Source organism: Trichechus manatus, unplaced genomic scaffold (genome assembly GCF_000243295.1).
Source record: "Trichechus manatus latirostris isolate Lorelei unplaced genomic scaffold, TriManLat1.0 scaffold00167, whole genome shotgun sequence".
NCBI lineage: Eukaryota > Metazoa > Chordata > Mammalia > Sirenia > Trichechidae > Trichechus > Trichechus manatus.
Genome location: NW_004444103.1, coordinates 2,422,203 through 2,428,221, shown reverse-complemented (window position 1 = coordinate 2,428,221; position 6,019 = coordinate 2,422,203).

The window sequence follows — 6,019 nt, the reverse complement described above, 5'->3', positions numbered from 1 at the left end:
CCAGGCTGTTTATCTGATCAAACAAGTCCATTAAGAAGGAGTCGTTGGGTGGCACAAATGGTTAAGCACTGGACTACTAGCCAAAAGGTTGGCAATTTGAATTCATCTAGAGGCATCTAGAAAGACAAGCCTGGTTATCTGCTTCCAAAAAGTCACAGCCTTGAAAACTCTGGGAAGCAGTTCTACTCTGACTCTCGCCATGAGTCAGAATCTACTCAATGCCAACCAACAGCAACTAATTACTTCCAGGAATGCACAATAATTGGCAGAGCCTTTCTGGAGAAAAACTAGGTCTTAAAATTACCAAACAATCAGCCTCATTTATCCTGAGTCCAGAAGAACTAGATGGTGCCCAGCTAACACAACCAACCATACTTCAAGGGACACAATAGATTGCCCTGGATAGAATGGGAGAAAATCATAGACTAAAACTTAGATTCTTAAAAAAAAGTCCAGACTTACTGGACCAGTTAAGACTAGCGGTGCCCCCAAGACTGTCGCCCTGAGATACTCTTTAAATTGAACTGAATCTACTCTTGGAGGTTACCTTTCAGCTAAATAACAGATTGGCTCATAAAATAAACAATAGCACTCGTGAGTACTGTGCTCCTTTTAAAAAAAAAAAAAATCATCTATATGAGACCAAATGGTTAACATTTACCCTAAAGCAAAGATGAGAAGGTTAGAGGGGGCAGGGAAGCTAGATTAATGGAAACGGAACAACCAGACAGAAATAATGAGAATGTTGACACAATGTGGAAAACATAACCAATGTCACTGAACAATATGTATAGAAACTGATAAATTGGAACCTAATTTGCTGTGTAAACTTTCACCAAAAACACAATAAAATATTTATTTAAAAAAAAAAAAAGAAACAAAAAAAAATTACCAAACAAATCCGTTAAGGAAATATTCAGCCAAGCTAGCTATTGGTCATTGTAGCTTCATAAAAGCTTGTAATATATTTAAGATGTTCTGGTTATGTTCTTTGATATCTTGAAAAGAACTCATCTGTCTTTTTACTTATTTTTATTGCCTTGGCTTCACTTTTTCCCTCAGTTCCAAAGAAAAAATATATTTGCAACAGTTCAAGGCTTTACTGCACATTTAAACATTTCTCTTTCAATCACTTCCTGTTTAATAGTAATTTTCAAAAGAAAAAGAATGATGACTATATTCTACACAATTTGCCTGGAGGTGGTGAGACATAATACTTGAGATTTTAGACTTAATTCTATCTTTGATTTTGCCTTTTTTTTTTTTTTTTCAGTGAACAGAAATGAACCTCCATGGGCCTTCAAACGAAACACATACATATTTCTTAATTGGGACGTTTGTGGTCTACTAGATAATGCTCATTCAAACTCACCCAGCAGCTCCACAGTAGAAAGACCTGGAAATCTGCTCCCATAAAGATTACAGCCTAGGAAACCCAATGGAACATTTCTACTCTGACACATGGGGTTGCTATGAGTCAAAAATCGACTCGAAGTCACCTAACAACGATGACAAATAAAGATGTTCCTAGTATTAAAATGTTTCTAATCATGCCCGCCTTTTTTTAAAGTTCAAATTAATTAACTACTTACTATTTAAAAGCCTTTCAAATACATAGAACTGTCCATTAAAATTAGGTATGGCATTGTTGAACTTTTATTAGGAACTTTATTTAAATTGTTTTAAGGTAATCTATAGCAGATATCATAAAAAGCAGCTTCTGACTGCATTCAGGTCAGAACCCTCTGTGAAAAGAACTCACCAGTGCTTTTCACATGGAGTCAGTCACCATCAAAAGATTCCGTTTTTTCTAATTCACTGTAAGCTTAGAATTGGCAGGTAATCAGAAAGGCCAGTTCCACTAGTAGTGAGGTTGTCTTCAAGAACCTTGGTGAACTGGAATAAAACAGTCTTTTGGTCTCTCCCCCAGTGTCACTCCCTCTGCTGAGGACGTAGAGGGAGGTGGGCTGGTCTCCAGACCAGGGGCTAGGTAGAAGTAGAATTGGGCTGGGCTTCAATTAACAAATTGTAATCAACAAACTTGGAGTCCCTGGGTGGTGTAAACAGTTAACACTCTCCACTACTAACCAAAAGGTTGGAGGTTCAGGTCCACCCAGAGGCATCATGGAAGAAAAGCCTGGCAATCTACTTTCGAAGAATCAGACATTGAAACTCCTTTGGAGCACAGTCCTACTCTGACACATATGAGGTCGCCATGAGTCAGAATCGACTCAATGCTGAAACAAGCTTATCTGTGGTTGTCACTGGTGAAGAACTGTAAAAAACTGTTAAGTATGGTGGTGGTGGTTCAGGATCTGCCAACTGGTTGGGGAAAGACTGTAAAATTAATTCTAAAAGTGACTTCCTAGCAACCTCTCACCTAAATACTTAGAATGGTGTCATGGATTGAATTATGTCCCCAAAAAAATGTGTGTATCAATTTGGCTGAGCCATGATTCCCACTATTGTGTTTATCCTACATTTTGTGATTGTAATTTTATGTTAAAGAGGATTAGAGTGGGATTGTAACACCCTTACTGAGGTCACATCCCTGATCCAATGTAAAGGGAGTTTCCCTGGGCTGTGGCCTGTAGCACCTTTTATTTTACAAGGGATAAAAGGAAAGGGAAGCAAGCAGAGAGTTGGAGACTTTATACCACCGAGAAAGAAGCACTGGGAGCAGAGCATGTCCTTTGGACCTCGGGTTCCTGAGTGGCGAAGCTCCTAGTCCAGGGGAAGATTGACAAGGAGGACCTTCCTCCAGAGCCAACAGAGAGAGAAAGCCTTCCCTTGGAGCTGATGCCCTGAATTTGGACTTGTAGCCTACTAGACTGTGAGAGAATAAATTTCTCTTTGTTAAAGCCACCCACTTGTGGTATTTCTGTTATAGCAGCACTAGATGACTGAGACAAATGGGAAGGTGAGTGGGCATATGATAGGGCCCATGGCATCACAGCAAAGAAAGAACCTTTTTTTTTTTTCTCTCTCCCTTCTCCTTCATTCAGGCTCTGGAGAATAAGTGGTAGGTTCCAAGTTAATCCAAGGAACCAAGCACACAGCTGAGGGCTTGAAAGTAATGGTGCTAAAGTTGTCTGAAGAAATGGAGGCCCAGAGTAGAGCTGGAGGGGCTGAACCATTGCCACCAGGGCTGACAGGAAGAACATCCAGGGGAGTGAGTGATTGGCAGCATGGGGAATTTTAGTTATCAATGTCAATAACTTAGTTAATATTGTTCTTTGTATTTTCTATTAAACAAACCTTGACTTTTATTCTTGATAAACTTATGATAATAGTGATAGCAGGAAAATTGGGCAATGTTCTACTTATACAACTTTTGACTCTGATTGGTGAGGAGGTCAATAGATTTCTTCCATGGTGATATATTTTCTGTTTCTTTTTACCTTTTATCCTAATTCATATGCTTTCTCCCAGGCTTCCATCTTCAGGTTCAAGAGTTTTAATTCAATCATGTATTTCTTATTTCTGTCATTCTACCATGTCACCTTCTCCACATGTAAATTTAAAAAAAAGTAAGACTCATTCTGTATATGCTGAATAAAAATGCAAAAACCCACTGCCGTCCAGTCGATTCTGACTCATAGCAACTCTAGTACAGAGTAGAACTGCCCCCATAGGGTTTCCAAGGCTGTCATCTTTACCAAAGCAGACTGTCACATCTTTCTCCCTCGGAGCAGCTGGTGGGTTCGAACTACCAACCTTTGTTTCAGTTAGCAGCTAAGCACTTTAACCACCGTGCCACCAGGGCTCCTTAAATGCTGTATACAAGTAATGAATTCCATCCTACAAGTTAGGTATGGTGAACATGTGCTGTGACACTCAGACCTCTTGCAGATGCTGGGATACTGCTGGAAGATGGCTCACAGCTATCAGACTTCTTTAGGATTGCATCAGTTGAAGAAAACAGTCTCGTCCAAGACCTCTCCTTCTTCAGGGCAGCCTACATCAATGACTGACCAACCAGAGGTTTAAAAGTCCCAGCCACTTTTCCCTAAATTGGGACAACTCTGAAGGGCTGTCCCAGCTCAAGTTCCCTGTGGGGTTAGATGAGGTCTTTGTGGGACTGCACTGCAGCCCAGCCTCTCCCTTTGCCCAGTCTTGCTCTCGTCTCCTCTTTTCCACAGGTGTTGATTCCAAGGGCACTCCTATGAAACCTCCCATGCTCATCAGAGTTTCGGAGTCAGCTTCCAATCTGTGACCCAAGAAAGCATTTATCAAAACTCCTACTAAAATTTCAAGATCTCGTGTGCATTTGCCACTTTCTGAGCATAGGTATAAAGCTGGCTTAGGCCATGGGTTATTTTCCCTATCACCTTTCTAATTATTTTGCAATGTGAATTTCTGAACATATTGATCTGTGTTACCTTTGTTTGTGGGTCATCCCTAATGTACTTCATAACATTTGGTTTTATCACAAAGGTGTGTGGGTAATGGATTAAGAATACTGTTGGAGGCCGAGGAAGGTAGGCTGCTGGAAAGTATGGTGATATGGAATAAAAATACCAGTTTGTTACAAAATTGACCAGCTGGCTTTTTTTTTTTATTTAAAGTACCAACTGGTGAAAGGAAACTATCATTTTGTCTTTAAATTGTTGTAAAATTTTTATTTTAGTCTGATTTCTAACCCAGATGATAAACTAAGCTTTATACATTAGAAACATGGGAGAATGCATAGGTCATCAAAGGGACTTCAGAGGGGGTCAGACTGCTGCCCCTGAACAACGGTGGAACATGGAGCAGATTACTTACTTTCTCTGACTTTTTATCTCCTCATCAGATGACTATAGGACTATTGTGCAAATTAAAGAAAATACATATAAAGCACCCAGCACAGTCTTGGCTCATGATTGTTGTTATTAGGTGCTATCAGGTCAGCTCTAACGCATGAAAACCTTATGTATAACAGAACCAAACAGTACTCGGTCCTGTGCCATCTTCATGATTGCTGGTATGAGTCCATGATGTTGTGGTTGTTAGTTGCTGTTAAGTAGATTCCAACTCATGGTGACTCCATGTGTTATAGTGTAGAACTGCTCCATAGAGTTTTCTTGGCTGTAATCTTAGTGGAAAAAGATTGCCAGGTCTTTTCTTCCGCAGAAACTCTGGGTGGGTTCAAACTGCCAACCTTTAGGCTAACAGTCAAACGCAAACCGTTTATACCACCTAGGGACCTTTGAGTCCATGATGTTGTTGTTGTTAGGTGCCGTTGAGTCGGTTCTGACTCATATCAACTGTATGTACAATGGAACGAAATACTGCCCAGTCCTGCGCCATCCTCACAATCGTTGCTATGTTTGAGCCCATTGTTGCAGCCACTGTGTCAATCCATCTCATCACGGGCCTTCCTCCTTTTTGCTGACCCTCTACTTTACCAAGCGTGATTTCTTTCTCCAGGGACTGGTCCTTCCTGATAACATGTCCAAAATACATGAGACGAAGTCTCATCATCCTCACTTCCAAGGAGCATTCTGGCTGTACTTCTTCCAAGTCAGACTTGTTCTTTCTTCTGGCAGTCCATGATATATTCAATATTCTTCGCCAACACCATAATTCAAAGGCATCGCTTCTTCTTCGGTCTTCCTTATTTATTGTCCAGCTTTCACGTGCATATGAGGCAATTGAAAATACCATGGTTTGGGTCAGGCCCAAGACGTATAACTACCCAAAATGAATTCATTAACCATTGCATATTTTAATATAAACACTCTACCCAACCTGACTATGTTGCCTAAAATGGAACTGGCCTAATGGAATAGAAAAAGGGAAATGCTTTTTGTGTCTGTGTCATTAAAGGACCAAGGAAAATGAAAATATCGAAAATTATAAAAGTAATATGGATGCCATATAATGCCATCATGCACCCTCCCCCTTTAGGACAGAAGAGTTACATGCTGCTGGAGTGCTGTCTGCTGACAGCTCACAGCTGAGTCCCTCCCCAGGAATTGCCCTCAAACAAGGGATTTGCTTCATCCAAGTTTATGCTCTTCCCTGGGCTGTCCTA